The following is a 19,963-nucleotide window of genomic DNA, read 5'->3' on the forward strand; positions in this document are numbered from 1 at the left end:
AACAAAAATGACGACTATAATAATCAAGAAGAGGAAGAGAAAAATAAAAGAAAAAAAATAAATAAAATAAGAAAGAGGAAAAGAAGATAGTGACAATAACAATAATAAAAATGACGACAATGGTAATTAAAAAGGAAGAGGAAAAAAAACCGACAACAGGCTACGAATGGTGTAAATTTTGTTTAAATTAATGACGGTAGGAATTATGATTCTAATCACCCAATACTGTTACAAATTGTGCATGCAAACAGAACTGCCTCATCTTCTTCATTATCTCATTCAAACGTTAATTTCACATTTACCAGCCTTTTCAAGAATTATAAACACCGTACAATTTCTACCTTGGTAATGCCTACTTTATCCCCATCACTCTTATGAATTATTTATTTGAATACAATTTCCCTAAACTAAGCCTATTTTACTGATGTTGGTTCCTTCTAAAGTAAGCTTATTTTGCTGATGTTAGATTCTTCTAACACCGCCATTCCACAACCTTTGTGAATATCTATATATACACATATAACCTTCACAAATTATAACAACATAATATCAATTACTCTTATCTATTCTTCTATACACATATTTTTTACACTTCACTTAATTTCTTTTATAAAATAATCATCATGGTGCTGATCCAAGAAGAAATGGATCCGCCCTATGTTCAATTATCTGATACAGAAGATGAGAAAATTGATACTACCGCGACAGCAGCAGAAGATGAAACTATAGATTATGAAAATTTGAAGAAGCGCATATGGAAAGACCGTATTCTTCTCCAGAAGATGAAGGAGAAACTTAACATGGACGAATTCGAGAACAAAAAAGCCAAGCAAGAAGCGTCCAGGAAAAAGAAGATGTCTCGGGCACAAGATTCTGTCCTCAAATACATGGTGAAAATCATGGAGGTTTGCAAAGCTCGTGGATTCGTCTATGGCATCGTCCCTGAAGATGGTATAGAATTACACCCTTCTTTCTTTTAAAATAAGGGTTTTTTTTTCATTTTATTTTTTTAATTAAAAATCAACTATGCATGGTTAAAAAGTTTAATTTAAAAGGAAGAATAATAACGTACGTAAAATTATTTTTATGTAAAATTATAATAATTTAATTAAATATATTAAATTATTTAAAAAATTTTAATCATGAAATAAATTATATTTGAGTTTTTATCTAATAAATAATACAAAAACAATTTTAATATTTTTTTATGTTTTTACTAAAAATATTTTATTCCTGTCACACTTCAGCCTTCATCATACTTTTTCTTTAATTATAATTCATAGGAAAGCCAATTACTGGTAGCTCGGATAGTTTGCGAGAATGGTGGAAAGAAGATATTAGATTTGAACAAACTGCCCCTAAAGCAATTGCAAAGTATTTACTGTTGCTTGAAAAGGGAGAATTAGATGCGTCGTCAAGCATACACCTTCTCCAAGATCTTCAAGACGCAACACTAGGATCTCTCCTTTCAGCACTGATGCAACACTGTGTGCCGCCACAGAGGAGGTATCCTTTGGAGAAAGGCGTGGCCCCGCCGTGGTGGCCTAATGGGTCAGAGGCATGGTGGGGCGATCAGGGCTTTTTGGCTCAAGAACACGGGCTATAAGAAACCCCATGATTTGAAGAAGGCATGGAAGGTTTCGGTATTGGCTTCAGTTATAAAGCACATGTCCCTTGACTTAGAGAAATTGAAAAGGCTCGTGACTCAATCAAAGACCTTACAAGATAAGATGACTGCCAAAGATAACGCTACTTGGTCCAAAGTTGTCAGCCAAGAAGAAGCTTTGTTGAGACTTACCAACAAGTGTCTTAAGATTTCCCCTTCTTCGTTCAACGACGAGGAGCAAAATAAGGAAGACGGGGAGGGAGAAATCGAAGTCTTTGAGTCATCCCCAATAAGCTCTGTTAATAATTCTCTTGACCATGTTTTGTTTGGTGGCGGGTGAAGCTTTTGGGGAAGACAAATTAGGATTGTGGCTGAATGACATTGAAGATTGTGAGTTGCTTGCGGCATTGGAGATAGTTAAAGCAAATAGCGCGATGGATTCCACTCATCAAAATAATAATCCACCATTAATAAAGCAGCATGATCGTATTTTCCCACATGGGGGCCATCTTCTTGACGAAGAAGCAACTACTTCATCACTTTGGGACTATACTACTACTTTGTTTAAGAGCAATAACATTTGATAATTATTTTTTTTTACCAAAGATAGGAGACTCGAACTCGCAACCTCTTAATTGAGTATGGGGAGACTATGCCATTTGAGCTATTACTCATTGGCAATTATTAGTCTTCTTTACTATTACATTATCATACACAATTTGCTCACATATGATTCTGATTAGATTGATTAATTACCTGATGTGAGTTATCTATAGTTATAGCATCCAAAAAATGTTTCTGTTATATGTAATATTGATTTTCTTGAATAAAATGATATTTTATTATGAATATGATTTGTATGTATGTGTTGATCATTCAAGTTATTCTCCTTGTTAATTATATTTCTTTTGAAATACTTTGAAGTTAGCAAATGATTAAAGTAAACAATTTTTTAAGAAAAATATCACGAGTAAAATTTTTGTACATATTTAGTCATATCTTATTTTTTGTGATTTAGAATTAGAATTTAGTATTTAGAGTTTAAAATTTTGTTAACGATGTAAGACAAAAACATGTTTTTTAAACAATACATGCATATGGAAACAGAACACCTCATTAGGTTCAATACACTGAAAAAGACTTGGCAAAAAAAATAATGGTTGTAAATAAATATTCACGCTAAATTTCATTGTGAAATTGAAAGACATAAAACAAGGTTGATTGATAAAGACTAAGGTATTCAACTAAGTGGTTGGGGTGGATTAGTTACATTGTAAACCTTTGGCAAGAGTCAAAACTCTAAGAGTAGTTCTGTGATTGGCACCACAAAAGGTGATATTTGAAACAACACATTATACATGGTATTAGATTTTCTGTGTATAATGGTAAAATGGTGATTGATCAAATAGATGAGGCAACTATCTGGCTTTGGTCTTGTGAATATCTAGCATATAGTCATAAAGTTAGATGATAAGGGTGGATGTTAGTTAGTCATACAAATTACATTAGTTTGTGCCATAGAATTGGAACGTATGATTTTGTTTGTTGTGTGTTTGGTATATAGCCTCAGTCACATCTTCATGAATATTCTCATCTGAATCGAGTATTTTATATAATTTGAGTAAATATTTAAATTATTTTTCGAATATTATAAATTAAATATTTTGGTAATTAACCATTTTTTATTATTTTAAATTTTTTAGACGAATTTATTTCTGTTAAAAAATGATTTATTTAATATGCATATTAAAAATTTTATTAAAAATAATAATAATTTTTCTAATCAAATTAATTTTTGAAGATTTTTATGATAATAAAAATTTATTGAAAATTAAATTGTCTAATTTAAAGTTCTTTAGAAATTAATTTAAGTGCTTAGTTTTATAAATTTTTATTAAAAGAAAAATAATTAAAATAGCAACTTCAAAAATATTTTAGTTATGTTATTTTTAATATCTTTGTATTTTTATTTCTCTATATCTATTAAATGTTTACTTTTTGTTTTTCTTAATATCACTTAAGTTCTGTTTATTTTCATATATTATACTATGTTTATTTATTTTAGCATAGATGTTTACTTTTTCATATAAAATATAAAGTAACAATGTGGATGTGTTTACTTTTTTTATATAAAATACTTTAGTAACAATGTGGATACAAGAGATAAAAGAAAAGAAAAAGTCTAGGGACAGCAATTTTATTAAATTTTGGCCAACATATAACCAGCAGAGGAAGGTTAGCCATTAGATGAAATTTTACACAAATCTCACACCATCAAATCATCATTGATAGCTAGTTGATGGCTAACAATCACAAAAATTGCTGGCCCTAGCATTGCTCAAAAGAAAATTATACTCCAAGAATAGGAGAGCATTTGAAAAAAAAAATTAACCTCCAAAGCATTTCATTAGATACTCTATCATAGTTATTAACTAATAATTGACCTAATTAAAATATTAGATTATTGAGTTACTAATTCAATGGTTGAGTTACTAATTAAATCGGTAACCCAATTATAACTAAGTAATTATATAGAATTATATTTCATTATTTTTATAATAAGTATTTTTTTAATTTTATTTTTTGTATTAAATTAATTATTGTTAGATTTCAATAATTTATTAATTAATTTATATCTATTACATGCTTTAAGTATTTATTAAAATAATTACATAATCATAGAAAAAAAAGTTGTAATTAATAAAAGATATTTGACCTTTTTAAAGTTATAAATATTTAATAAAATTTAATATTTATTTTAATAATGATGTATAATTAAAAAATTCCAACCTTGAGAAAAAATTAATAAAAAAACAAAATTAAAATTAAATTTAACGAATCTGCGAGCAAGCAGTTCATGCAGCTATGGTTCATTCATGCCTTTCTCCGGCCAAATATAAACTAACTTTCCAAAAATGAATTTGTAGCAATAGCAACTAATTAGTAATTATTAGGCATAAGAAAAGAGCTAGCTTAATTACTATTGATGATATTCATTTGTGTCCATACACCATATATAGGGTCGGTATCTAGAAACTAAAAAAGTGAAAATTTAAGTGAAATCGATTTTACGTGAAGTTGATATTTGAGAGCTGTTAGATGAAAATTTAGTCAAATCAGTCAAATTATTTAACGGTTTTCAAGTATCAACTTCACGTGAAGTCGACTGCACCTGAATTCCTACCTTTTTCTACTTGAACTTTTTTAGCTTTTCTCTCACCTGCCTATCATTATTCAGAAAGCCAAATGAGCCCACTCCAGGAGAAGAGAAGATGAAGATGGACACGGTGATGAAAATTTGGGAGTCATAATTTTATATTAGGGGTGGGATTAAATTGAGTTTAATTACTTAATTTGTAAAATCATTTTGATCATATTCATGTAACGTCCTCGTTACTTTACAATTAGAATGTCATGTTGACTTTTAACCGTTTAAATCAATACTGCACTAACAAAAATTTGGATTAGAGAAAAAAAAGAAAAAATTACGATATTTAATTTGAGTGATTTATTTGATCATTTATAAAGATTAAAAACTATTTTAATTCGCGCTTAGGAATTCGAAGTTGATTTTAGGCAATATCATGATTTAATTTACAATAATATTATATGTATAAACGTTTTTTAACTAAATTTATTTAAATTGGCATAAATTTATTGAAAAAAACAACATGCGCATATGTAATCAGTTGTCCTTTTTTGCACTTTTACACACATAAATTTTTTGTTGAAGAATACATCAATTCATTGATATATAGTACAATAATTTTTGTATATAATATAAACTTATTAATACAGTACAAAAATATTTGTATAAAGCACAAAAATTTACACATAGTAAGTAAATTTTTTATGTTACACATAGTAAATAAATTTTTTATGTGAATGTATTTTAATAGTTGAGTCAATATTTTTTATATGTGGCTCTCTAAAAATTTTTATGCTGCACACCAAAATTTCTGTAGGTACTAAGATTTTTATATTGTACATTAAAATTTTTATATTTTACGTATTTTATTGGTTGGATGTCAATATTTTGAACACGTGGTCTTCTAAATTTTTTTTAAACTAAAATTTGTGTTGTACACTAAAATTTTTGTGTTGTGCACCGATATATAAAGTGTGTCTTTTTTTTTGGGTTCTAATGTTTTAGGCATGTAGTCAGGGGTGAAAGTGGACCGGGCTACTCGATGGGGCTCGGCTCGTATTATGCTCAACTCAACCCGGTTTGTTTTAGTAAACAGACTAGGCTTGGAGCTTTTGTAAAACCTATTAGTTAAAACTTAAAAGGTCAGATCATAGGTTTTAAAACATGCCTACGAAACTCGTTGGATTGGCTCGGCAAAATATTTTTTTGTAAAAATAAATTATTTTTAGTTTAGATTTTTAACTATTCACTTATATTAAACACAAAACAAATTAAAAAGAATCAATTATCAATACTAATTAAGATCGTAATTTTTTTTCAAAAAAAATTATGAATTGTAAGTATGGTTATGATATGTGACTAAAGATTGATATATAAATGATTTTTTTTACAAATTATGAATTATAAGTTTTAGAATCTATTTAATGTGAATTTAGATTTTATAAGTTTATTATTTTTTGAGTTCTAATTCACCAAATAGGTTTTCCAAATAGGTTTGTGAGTTTGTCAAGTTTTAAACAAGCCGAGCTTAAGCTTAAAAAAAGGCCTATGAGAGATAATAAGTCTAGGTTTAGGTCGTCTATTTACAACATTGGCCAGTTTTGTCAAAGTCAAAGTTCGGCTTGGCCTAGTCCATTTTCATCCTTACATGTAGTCTTTTAAAAAAATTTATGATATATATTGTGCATCAAAATTTATATGTTGTACATCAAAATTTTTATGCTCTAATTTTTTGAACACATATAGAAGAAGAAGAAAATAAAAACCACGACGATGATAATAAAAAAAGGATGAAGAGGGAAAAAAAATTGAACATGTGTGAATGTAAATGCTATGGATTCTACCATATCACAAGAATTACATGATGTACAATTGTACATCACTATCCTTTATAGGTGGCTGACAGTCAGAGTAGAGAATGTGATGCAGCGAATTTCAGATGCAATAATAATCAGAAACATCAGATCACATAACAATAGTAAACCAAGTCAGTCATGTGCCTATATAAAGGAAGTAGAGTTGAACAACTGTCATAATTCTCTCTTTCTTAATATACTAATTATTTTAAATTCTTTCATTACATGTTTCCTACTTGAAGGGAAGAAGGGTGCAAAAACAATATAACCTTCTTTCTCAGTCATTAACATTACCAATAACAAGGATATAACATTCTTCCAAATATGTAAACCTTTTTCCTATATAAGAAGAGTCTTTTAAGCTGAAAAAGAAGAAACATTTACTTTCAATAGAGCAAATGGTGTGATCTTTGTTGGAAGAGTATGTGAGAAATGCAAATAGTTTTTCTTTTGTATCATTGCTAGAAAATCAAGTAAGAAATTTGCTATTGAATCAAATGCAACAATTTCAAATCAAAGTTCAAAAGGATTAAACACAAGGTAGTCCTCATTCACTTGAAGGACCAAACTTAGAGTTTGAATGTGGGGGCTTTGGTTGACTCTGTATTGAGAGAAGCTTTTCATGCTTCTTCTCCATGTGTATAGAAGGAGATCCTTAAGCCTTAAACACAAGGTAGTCCTCATTCACTTGAAGGACCAACTCTCCGCTGTCAACATCAATCACAGCTTTTGCTGTGGCTAGGAAAGGTTTACCAAGGATGATGGATTCATCCTCATCCTTCCCAATGTCTAGGAATATGAAGTCAGCAGGGATGTAAAGGGCTTCAATCTTTACCAAGACATCCTCTACAAGTCTATAAGCCTGTTTCTTTGATTTATCTGCCATCTTTAATGAGATTTTTGCAGCTTGTACCTTAAAGATTTCCAATTTCTCCATTACAGAGAGTGGCATGAGGTTTATGCCTGACCCCAGGTCACACAGAGCCTTCTCAAAGGTCATGGTGCCTATGGTGTAAGGTATTAAGAACCTTCCGGGATCCGGTTTCTTTTGAGGTATTTTTAGTTGAGCCAAGGCATTTAGTTCATTACTGAGCAATGGAGGTTCATCCTCCCAAGTCTCATTACCAAATAACTTGGCATTCAGCTTCATGATTGCTCCTAGATACTGGGCAATTTGCTCTTCAGTAGTAACTTCATCTTCTTCAGAAGAGAAATATTCTTCAGAGCTCATGAATGGTAATAGAAAGTTCAGTGGAATTTCTATGGTCTCTAGATGAGCCTCAAATTTCCTTGGTTCCTCAGGAGGGAACTCCCTAATGGTCAGTGGACGTCCCATGAGGTCTTCCTCACTGGGAATCACGTCCTCTTCACTCTCTCCAGGTTTGGCCATGTTGGTCATGGTTATGGCCTTGCACTCTCTTTTGGGATTTACTTCTGTATTGCTTGGGAGAGTACTAGGAGGAGTTTCAGTGACTCTTTTACTCAGCTGACCCACTTGTGCCTCCAAATTTCTTATGGAGGACCGTGCCTCAGTCATGAAACTGAGGGTGGTCTTAGATAGATCAGAGACTATATTTGCTAAGCTAGATAGGCTCTGCTCAGAATTCTCTGTCTGTTGCTGAGAAGATGATAGGAAAGGTTTGCTATTGCCAAACCTATTTCTCCCACCATTATTGTTATTGAAGCCTTGTTGAGGCTTCTGTTGATCCTTCCATGAGAAATTTGGGTGATTCCTCCATGAAGAATTGTAGGTATTTTCATAGGGTTCTCCCATGTAATTCACCTCTTCCATTGTAGGATTCTCAGGGTCATAAGCTTCTCCTTCAGAGGAGGCTTCTTTAGCACTGCCAGATGCGACTTGCAATCCGGTCAGATTCTGAGAAATTATATTGACTTGCTGAGTCAATAATTTTTTTTGAGCCAATATGGCATTCAGAGTATCAATCTCAAGAACTTCTTTCTTCTGAGTTGTCCCATTGTTCACAGGATTTCTTTCAGAAGTGTACATGAATTGGTTATTTGCAACCATTTCAATGAGTTCCTGAGCTTCTGCAGGCGTTTTCTTTAAATGAATAGATCCACCTGCAGAATGGTCCAATGACATCTTGGATAGCTCAGACAGACCATCATAGAAGATACCTATGATACTCCATTCTGAAAGCATGTCAGAAGGACACCTTCTAATCAATTGCTTGTATCTTTTCCAAGCTTCATAGAGGGATTCACCTTCCTTCTCTTTGAAGGTTTGAATTTCCACTCTAAGCTTACTCATCTTTTGAGGTGGAAAGAATTTAGCTAAGAAGGCATTGACCAGCTTTTCCCAAGAGTTCAGGCTGTTTCTAGGTTGTGAGTTCAACCATATACTAGCTCTGTCTCTTACAGCAAAAGGGAAAAGCATAAGTCTGTAGACCTCGGGATCAACTCCATTGGTCTTAATAGTGTTACGGATTTGCAAAAATTCAGCCAAGAACTTATGAGGATCTTCCAATGGAAGTCCATGAAACTTGCAATTCTGTTGCATCAGAAAAACTAATTGAGGCTTAAGCTCAAAGTTGTTTGCTCCAATGGCAGGAATAGAGATGCTTCTCCCATAGAAGTCGGGAGTAGGTGCAGTAAAGTCACCAAGAACCTTTCTTGCATTGCTGGCATTGTTGTTATTTTCGGCTGCCATGTCTTCTTCTTTTTCAAAATTTCTGTCAGGTTCTCTCCAGAGAGTTGTGCTTTAGCTTCTCTTAGCTTCTTCTTCAGAGTCCTTTCAGGTTCAGGATCAGTTTCAACAAAAATGCCTTTATCTTTGTTCCTACTCATATGAAAGAGAAGAAAACAAAGAAAGTACGGAATTTTCTATGTCACAGTATAGAGATCCCTTGATGTGTCAGAGGAAAAGAAGAATATAAGGATGAGGTAGAGAGAGGAATTCGAAAAGAGATAGGAGAGAGAAGAAATTCGAATATCAAAATTAAAATAATTGGTTAATTAAAAAGATTTTTGAAAAAGTGGTTAGTGATTTTCGAAAATTAGAGAGAGAAAGAGAGTTAGGTGGTTTTGAAAAAGATGAGAATTAGTGAAAAGATTTGAAAATCAAATTTTGAAAAGATAAGAAGTTAGAAAAGATTTTTGAAATCAAAATTTGAAAAAGATTTGATTGAAAAATATATGTTTGAAAAGATATGATTGAAAAACAAATTTTTGAAAAAGATTTGATTTTTAAAATTGATGACTTGACTAACAAGAAATTAAAAGATATGATTCTAAAATTCAAATATTGAACCTTTCTTAACAAGAAAGTAACAAACTTGAAATTTTTGAATCACAACATTAATTGTCAGCAAGGATTTTCGGAAATATTAAAAGAAAAATGAAAAAAGATTTGATTTTAAAAAAGATATGATTGATAAGAGAGGATATGAAAAAGATAAGATTTTGAAAAATCAGTTTTAAAACTTGAAAAATTGAAAAAGATATGATTTGAAAACAAAATTTCCTTCTTGGTGCTATCCTGGCGTTAAACGCCCAGAATGGTATCCATTCTGGCATTTAACGCCCACTTGTCTACCTCCTTGGGCGTTAAACGCCCAGCCAGGTACCCTGGCTGGTGTTTAAACGCCAGAATTCCTGCTTCACTGGGCGTTTTGAACGCCCAGCTTTTTCTCTGTGATTTCTCTGCTGTATGTTCTGAATCTTGAATTCTCTGTATTATTGACTTGAAAAGACATAATTTTTTTTTAAATTTTTAAGAAAAGAAAAACATGCAAGACACTAAACTTAGAAATTTTCATACTAGAGACACTAACAATTTGAGAATGCATATGAAAAATAACAAAAGACACAAAACAAGAGAATTTAAAGATCAGAGCAAGGAAGATCATCAAGAACAACTTGAAGATCAATGAAGAACACAATGCATGAGTTTTCGAAAAATGCATGCAATTGATACCAAACTTACAAATTGACACTAGACTCAAAACACAAAATATTTTTTATTTTATGAAATTTTTTTTTGTAATATTTCGAAATTTTTTTTTTGAAAAAGAAAATGAGAAACTCAAAATTTTTAATAAGAATTCCAGGAATCATGCAATGTTAGTCTAAAGCTTTAGTCTAAAAAGATTAGACATGGTCAGCCAAGCTTTAGCAAGACATTGCATACAACAGCCAAATTGATGGGAATCAACTAGCTCCTGTGATGATAAAAACATCATCTGAAACTCTAGAATTCATTCTTAAAAATTTTGAAGAACAAAATAAAAAGAAAAAATACATAATTTAAGCAATAAGATGAACCGTTAGTTGTCCAAACTCGAACAATCCCCGGCAACAGCGCCAAAAACTTGGTACACGAAATCGTGATACACAACTTCGTGCAGCTGACCAGGAAGTGCACTGGGTCGTCCAAGTAATACCTTACGTGAGTAAGGGTCGATCCCACAGAGATTGTCGGCTTGAAGTAAGCTATGGTCATCTTGTAAATCTCATTCAGGCGGATTCAATTGGTTATGGGGTTTTGATAATTAAAAGAACAAAATAGAACATAAAATAGGATAGAAATACTTATGCAATTCATTGGTGGAAATTTCAGATAAGCGTATGAAGATGCTTTGTTCCCTCTGAGCCTCTGCTTTCCTATTGTCTTCATCCAATCATTCATACTCCTTTCCATGGAAAGCTGTATATAGGTGGATCACCGTTGTCAATGGCTATCATCCATCCTCTCAGTGAAAATGGTCCTCTACGGTTTCCCGCATGGCTAATCATCTGTCGGTTCTCGATCATGTCGGAATAAGATCCATTGATCCTTTTGCACACTGTCACTGCGCCCCACAGTCGCGAGTTTGAAGCTCGTCACAGTCATCCTATCCCAGATCCTACTCGGAATACCACAAACAAGGTTTAGACTTTTCGGATCTCAAGAATGCTACCCATTTGATTCTAGCTTATACCATGAAGACTCTGATTGCACGGAATGGAAGCTCTATTGTCAAGAGAGGCAACCATGTGTCGTGAACCAGGAGGCCAAGAGATATACACTCAAGCTTTCGCAGATAGAACGGAGGTGGTTGTCAGGCACGCATTCATAAGGAAGGATGATGATGAGTGTCACAGATCATCACATCCATCAGGTTGAAGTATGAGTGAATATCTTAGAACAAGAATAAGGTTGAATTGAATAGAAAACAGTAGTGATTGCACTGATTCATAAGGAACAGCAGAGCTCCACACCTTAATCTATGATGCGTAGAAACTCCACCGTTGAAAATACATAAGAACAAGGTCTAGGCATGGCCGAATGGCCATGCCTCCCAAATAGCATAAAACAAATGAAAAAGGGTTCAAAGACCTGATCCCAAGATCAAAGATCATCAAAAGATCACAGATGATCAAAAAGATGAAAATACAATAGTAAAAGGTCATATTTATAGAGAACTAGTAACCTAGGGTTTACAGAAATAAGTAAATGATGCAGAAATCCACTTTCGGGGCCCACTTGGTGTGTACTTGGGCTGAGCATTGAAGCTTTCACGTGCATAGGCTTCTCTTGGAGTTAAACGCCAGCTTTGGTGCCAGTTTGGGCGTTTAACTCCAATTCTGGTAACAGTTTGGGCATTTTACGCCAAAATTTTTATGCTGAGTTGGAACGCCAGTTTGAGCCATCAAATCTAGGGCAAAGTATGAACTATTAAACATTGCTAAAAAGCCCAAGATGTCTACTTTCTAACACAATTAAGAGCATACCAATTGGGCTTCTGTATCTCCATAAAATTTATTTTGAGTGCAGGGAGGTCAAAATCTAACAGCATCTGCAGTCCTTTTTCAGCCTCTGAATTAGATTTTTGCTCAGGTCCCTCAATTTCCGCCAGAAAATACCTGAAATCATAGAAAAACACACAAACTCATAGTAAATTCCAAAAATGTGATTTTTTCATAAAAACTAATAATTATATACTAAAAACTAACTAAATCATACTAAAAACTACCTAAAAACAATGCCAAAAAGCGTATAAATTATCCGCTCATCAGGTATACGCCACAAATGTTATCGTGGCTCGACCACATGTGCTAAGGTGAGCGTTGTTTATTCTTCATTTATTGTTTATGATAGAAATGCTAATTAATCCCTTCTTCTTTATTTGAATGGTTTGGATTATGTTTCGTGGTTTGAATGAAATCTTCCAAGTAAAGTTTGGTATAATAAACTTATGTGAAAAAAAGTCCTTGAGAACAAGTTGTGTAGCTGTTGGTATAGAGTGGGTTGTTCCGATGATGATGTAGTGAGTGTATTGTATTCCTAGAAGAGTTGATATTGGGGTAGAAGCTTTGGGTTGCCTATATTAACATGTTACAATATTTTGCTTCGTTAATAGGGTTGCATTAATTAGATAGATTGTGACTATCAGATTGGATATTATTGTTGCCTATGCAATAGTGAAAGTTCTTTGGAACCACAAGTGGGTGGATCATTTAGACGAAGAAGCTATCACCTATTAGGAAACAGATGAACAACATTAATCATGAACCGATATTAACGTCAACCAATTATGAATCGGCGATTCCAGATCCGAAAGATGGGTGATGAGCGGATAATTTGTACGCTTTTTGGCATTGTTTTTAGTATGTTTTTAGTATGATCTAGTTAGTTTTTAGTATATTTTTATTAGTTTTTAGCTAAAATTCACTTTTCTGGACTTTACTATGAGTTTGTGTGTTTTTCTGTGATTTTAGGTATTTTCTGGCTGAAATTGAGGGACCTGAGCAAAAATCTGATCCAGAGACTAAAAAGGACTGCAGATGCTGTTAGATTCTGACCTCCCTGCACTCGAAGTGGATTTTCTGGAGCTACAGAAGTCCAATTGGCGCGCTCTCAACGGCGTTGGAAAGTAGACATCCTGGGCTTTCCAGCAATATATGATAGTCCATACTTTGCCCAAGATTTGATGGCCCAAACCGGCGTTCAAAGTCACCCTCAGGAATTCCAGCGTTAAACGCCGGAACTGGCACCTAAATGGGAGTTAAACGCCCAAACTGGCATAAAAGCTGGCGTTTAACTCCAAGAAGAGTCTCTACACGAAAATGCTTCATTGCTCAGCCCAAGCACACACCAAGTGGGCCCGGAAGTGGATTTTTATGTCATTTACTCATCTTTGTACACCCTAGGCTACTAGTTTTCTATAAGTAGGACCTTTTACTATTGTATTTTCATCTGGAGATCTTTGAATCTTTTGATCACTGGGAGGCTGGCCTCATGGCCATGCCTAGACCTTGTTCTTATGTATTTTCAACGGTGGAGTTTCTACACACCATAGATTAAGGTGTGGAGCTCTGCTGTACCTCGAGTATTAATGCAATTACCATTGTTCTTCTATTCAATTCCGCTTGTTCTTTGTCCAAGATATCACTTGTTCTTCAACTTGATGAATGTGATGATCCGTGACACTCATCACCATTCTCACCTATGAACAAGGTGACTGACAACCACTCTTGTTCTACAAGCATACGAGGCTCTAGTGTTTATCTCTTGGATTCCTGATACACGATGCATGGTTGATCGCCTGACAACCGAGTGCTCGCCTGACAAACGAGCCAGCCATTCCGTGAGATCAGAGTCTTCGTGGTATAGGCAAGAACTGATGGCGGCATTCAAGAGAATCCGGAAGGTCTAACCTTGTCTGTGGTATTCTGAGTAGGATTCAATGATTGAATGACTGTGACGTGCTTCAAACTCCTGAAGGCGGGGCGTTAGTGACAGACGCAAAAGAATCACTGGATTCTATTCTGGCCTGATTGAGAACCGACAGATGGATAGCCGTGCCGTGACAGGGTGCGTTGAACATTTCCAATGAGAGGATGGGAGGTAGCCACTGACAACGGTGAAACCCTTGCATAAGCTTGCCATGGAAAGGAGTAAGAAGGATTGGATGAAGACAGTAGGAAAGCAGAGAGACGGAAGGGAAGGCATCTTCATACGCTTATCTGAAGCTCTCACCAATGATATACATAAGTATCTCTATCTTTATCTTTATGCTTTATTCATCATCTATACCCATTTGAGTCTGCCTGACTGAGATTTACAAGGTGACCATAGCTTGCTTCATACCAACAATCTCCGTGGGATCGACCCTTACTCACGTAAGGTATTACTTGGACGACCCAGTGCACTTGCTGGTTAGTTGTGCAAAGTTGTGTAGTGAATCACAATTTCGCGCACCAATGGGCTTTTGAATGAGGTATACGACAACGGAGAACTTGTAGATTGTGATTATATTAGTTTTTTGTCATTCTGAAAATGAATGGTATAAGTCCATGAAATCTAGGGTGATTAAAGGCCTTGTTAAGTGTTGTGTAGGAGACACTTTTTGACATGGGCATCAAAGGGGATGAAGTGCCGAAGCAGGGTTTTTAGCAATGGCGCAGATAAACACAGATCCTCAATCGACTCAGGTACTAAGTCATGTTAGCATTGAAGATGTGTTGAAGATGGAGTTCTTTACCCCTGGGAAAGCAAGAGAATCTTACATGAGTTATAGTAGGCTAAAAGGTTTTTGCAATAAGGAAGAGTAAAAAGGTAAAAAATGCCAAAGGAGAGATCGTTAGATACACTTTTGTTTGCAACAGACAAGGGTTTAGGCACAAGAAGTGGTTAGAGAAGTTGGATAAGAAAAGAGAGCACAAGCCTGAAACTCGATGCGGGTGTGTAGCAGAGATAAGGATAAAGAAGAATCATACTATTGGAAAATAGTTTGTTTCATAGTTTGTAGACGATCATAACCACACCCTACTCTCAGAAAGGTTTATTGGATATCTGCCTTCACATAGGAATACGTCTGATGTAGAAATTGCTCAAATAAATACCTTAAGGTAAGTTGGGATAAGCATCCCAAAGATATATCAGTCATTTGCGATGCAAGTTGGGGGCTTTAACTGAGTAAGGTTTACTGATGAGCGGATAATTTATACGCTTTTTGGCATTATTTTTAGATAGTTTTTAGTATAATCTATTTACTTTTAGGGATGTTTTCATTAGTTCTTATGCTAAATTCATATTTCTGGACTTTACTATGAGTTTGTGTGTTTTTTTATGATTTCAGGTATTTTCTGGTTGAAATTGAGGGACTTGAGCAAAACTCTGATAAGGAGGCTAACAAAGGACTGCTGATGTTGTTGGAATCTGACCTCCCTGCACTCGAAATGGATTTTCTGGAGCTACAGAACTCCAAATGGCGCGCTCTCAACGGCGTTGGAAAGTAGGCATCCAGAACTTTCCAGCAATATATAATAGTCCATACTTTATTCGTGATTAGACGACGTAAACTGGCGCTCAAAGCTAGTTCCATGCTACATTCTGGAGTCAAACGCTAGAAACACGTAACGAACCAGAGTTGAACGCCAAAAACATGTTACAACTTGGCGTTCAACTCCAAAAGAAGCCTCAGCTCGTGTAAAGTTCAAGCTCAGCCCAAGCACACACCAAAGTGGGCCCCAAAAGTGAATTTCTGCACTTAGACTTATTTCTGAAAACCCTAGTAACTAGATTAGTATAAATAGAACTTTTTACTATTGTATTTAGAATCTTTGGTCTCAGTTTTATTCTATTATTCATCTGAGGAGACTATTGATCACGTTTGGGAGCTGGCCATTCGGCCATGCCTGGACCTTCATCACTTTTGTATTTTCAATGGTGGAGTTTCTGCACACCATAGATTAAGGGTATGGAGCTCTGCTGTACCTCAAGTTTCAATGCAATTACTACTATTTTCTATTCAATTCGACTTATTCTTATTCTAAGATATTCGTTGCACTTCAACATGATGAATGTGATGATCCGTGACACTCATCATCATTCTCACCTATGAACGCGTGACTGACAACTACTTCCGTTCTACCTTAGACCGGGCGCATATCTCTTGGATTCCTTAAGCAGAATCTTCGTGGTATAAGCTAGAATTGATGGCAGCATTCAAGGGAATCCGTAAAGTCTAACCTTGTCTGTGGTATTCCGAGTAGGATTCCGGGATTGAATGACTGTGACGAGCTTCAAACTCGCGATTGCTGGGCGTGATGACAAACGCAAAAGAATCAAGGGATTCTATTCCAACATGATCGAGAACCGACAGATGATTAGCCGTGCTGTGACAGAGCATTTGGACCATTTTCACTGAGAGGATGGGATGTAGCCATTGACAACGGTGATGCCCTACATACAGCTTGCCATGGAAAGGAGTAAGAAGGATTGGATAAAAGTAGTAGGAAAGCAGAGATTCAGAAGGAACACAGTACCTCCATACACTTGTCTAAAATTCCCACTATTGAATTACATGAGTAACTCTATCTTTATTTTCTGTTTATTATTTATTATTATTCAAAAACCCAATAATCAATTATTATCCGCCTGACTGAGATTTACAAGGTGACCATAGCTTGCTTCATACCAACAATCTCTGTGGGATCGACTCTTACTCACGTAAGGTTTATTACTTGGATGACCCAGTACACTTGCTGGTTGGTTGTGCGGAGTTGTGACTAAGTGTGATTCATGTTTGAGAGCACCAAGTCTTTGGAGCCATTGTTGATGATCACAATTCCGTGCACCAAGTTTTTAGCGCCGTTGTCGGGGATTGTTTGAATTACAATTACGTGCAACCACAGCGCCAAGTTTTTCTGATCCGGCAACAACACCCAGTTTTTGGCGCCGTTGCTGGGGATTGTTCGAGTATGGACAACTGACGGTTCATCTTGTTGCTCAGATTAGGTAATTTTCTTTTTTATTTTCTTTTCAAAAAATTTTCAAAAATATTTTTCAAAATTTCTCACCTGTTTTCGAAAATTTTCAGAGTTTTCAAGAATGAATCCTAGAGTTTCATATAGCATGTTTTAGCTTGGCTGGCTATTAAGCCATGGCTAATTCATAGGATTTTGATTGAGGACTTTGGATTCATTACTTTCTTTTTCCTATTTGTTTTTCGAAAAATATAAAAGAAAAATCCAAAAAAATCATAAAATCATAAAAACCAAAAAAAAAATTTTGTATTTTTTGTTAGAGTCTTGAGTCAATTTTTAAGTTTGGTGTCAATTGCATGTTTTAAAATTTTTTTCTTGCATTTTTCGAAAATTCATGCATTCATAGTGTTCTTCATGATCTTCAAGTTGTTCTTGGTAAGTCTTCTTGTTTGATCTTGATGTTTTCTTGTTTTGTGTCTTTTATTGTTTTTCATGTGCATTCTTGCATTCATATTGTCCAAGCATTAAAGATCTCTAAGTTTGGTGTCTTGCATGTTTTCTTTGCATCAAAATTTTTTCAAAAATATGTTCTTGATGTTCATCATGATCTTCAAAGTGTTCTTGGTGTTCATCTTGACATTCATAGTGTTCTTGCATGCATAATTGGTTTTGATCCAAAATTTTCATGTTTTAGGTCATATTTGTGTTTTTCTCTCTCTTCATTAAAAATTCAAAAATAAAAAAATATCTTTTCCATTTTTTCTCTCAAAATTTCGAAAATTTGGGTTGACTTAGTCAAAAAATTTTAAAATTAGTTGTTTCTTGTAAGTCAAGTCAAATTTTCAATTTTAAAAATCTTATCGTTTCAAAATCTTTTTCAAAAATCATATCTTTTTCATTTTTTACTATTTCTCGAAAATTTTAAAAATTATTTTTCAAAAATATTTTTCTTAATTTTATCTTTATTTTCGAAAATTATGCTAACAATTAATGTGATTGGTTCAAAAATTTAAAGTTTGTTACTTTCTTGTTAAGAAAGGTTCAATCTTTAAATTCTAGAATCTTATCTTTTAGTTTCTTGTTAGTTAAGTAATTAATTTTAATTTTAAAAAAATTAAATCTTTTTCAACCATATCTTTTCTATCTTATCTTCTTATCATATCTTTTTATCATATCTTTTATATCATATCTTTTTCAAAATTTTATCTTTTTCAAAAATTTGATTTCAAATTATCTTTTCTATATTCTTATCTTCTTATCTTTTCAAAATTGATTTTCAAATCTTTTTCAATTAACTAACTAACTTTTTGTTTGTTTCTTATCTTTTTCAAAACTACCTAACTACTTCTCTCTCTCTAATTTTCGAAAATATCTCCTCCTTTTTCAAAATTCTTTTTAATTAATTAATTGTTTTTAATTTTAAATTTAATTTTATTTCTTATCTTAATTTTTGAAAATCACTAACTCCTTTTCAAAATTTATTTTCGAAAATTTCTCTCTATCATCTTATTCTATTTATTTATTTATTTACTAACACTTCTCTTCACCTCTCTTCATCTCAAATCACTGCCCCTACCTTTACCCTTTATTCAGACTATTCATTCTTCTTCACTCTTATTCCCTTTCTTCTTCTACTAACAATAAGGAACCTCTTTACTGTGACATAGAGGATTCCTCTTCCTTTTCTATTCCTTTCTTTCTCATATGAGCAGGAACAAGGAAAAAAGGCATTCTTGTTGAAGCTGATCCGGAACCTGAAAGGACTCTGAAAAGGAAACTAGGAGAAGCTAAATTACAATAATCCAGAGACAACCTTGCTGAAATTTTCGAACAAGAAAAGGAGATGGCAGCCGAACCTAACAACAATAATGCAAGAAGGATGCTTGGTGATTATACCACACCTACATCCAAGTTTGATGGAAGAAGCATCTCAATTCCTGCCATAGGAGCAAACAATTTTGAGCTGAAACCTCAATTAGTTGCTCTAATGCAACATAACTGCAAGTTTCATGGACTTCCATCAGAAGATCCTTACCAGTTCTTAACTGAGTTCTTGCAGATCTGTGAGACTGTTAAGACTAATGGAGTAGATCCTGAAATCTACAGGCTCATGCTTTTCCCTTTTGCTGTAAGAGACAGAGCTAGAACATGGTTGGACTCTCAACCTAAAGATAGCCTGGATTCCTGGGATAAGTTGGTCACGGCCTTCTTGGCTAAGTTCTTTCCCCCTCAAAAGCTGAGCAAGCTTAGAGTGGATGTTCAGACATTCAAACAAAAAGATGGTGAATCCCTCTATGAAGCTTGGGAAAGATACAAACATATGACCAAAAGATGTCCTTCTGACATATTTTCAGAATGGACCATGATAGATATATTCTATTATGGTCTATCTGAGTTCTCTAAGATGTCACTGGACCATTCTGCATGTGGATCCATTCACCTAAAGAAAATGCCTGCAGAAGCTCAAGAACTTATTGACATGGTTGCAAATAACCAGTTCATGTACACTTCTGAGAGGAATTCCGTGAATAATGGGACGCCTCAAAGGAAGGAAGTTCTTGAAATTGATGCTCTAAATGCCATATTGGCTCAGAACAAAGTGTTAACTCAGCAAGTCAACATGATTTCTCAAAGTCTGAA

At 34.1% G+C, this 19,963-nt stretch overlaps 1 non-coding gene and 1 pseudogene across 1 annotated transcript; one reads left to right on the plus strand and one right to left on the minus strand.

Moving 5' to 3' along the window:
- The first annotated feature begins 587 nt into the window (after positions 1 to 587).
- Positions 588 to 2,079, plus strand: LOC130954047 (ETHYLENE INSENSITIVE 3-like 5 protein; annotated as a pseudogene).
- A 17,486-nt stretch (positions 2,080 to 19,565) lies between these two features.
- On the minus strand, positions 19,566 to 19,669 carry LOC130958372 (small nucleolar RNA R71). Its single transcript, XR_009077498.1, has one exon. It is a non-coding gene; the product is annotated as a small nucleolar RNA R71 (small nucleolar RNA).
- Between the last annotated feature and the right edge of the window lie 294 nt (positions 19,670 to 19,963).

Source organism: Arachis stenosperma, chromosome 10 (assembly GCF_014773155.1).
Source record: "Arachis stenosperma cultivar V10309 chromosome 10, arast.V10309.gnm1.PFL2, whole genome shotgun sequence".
Lineage (NCBI taxonomy): Eukaryota > Viridiplantae > Streptophyta > Magnoliopsida > Fabales > Fabaceae > Arachis > Arachis stenosperma.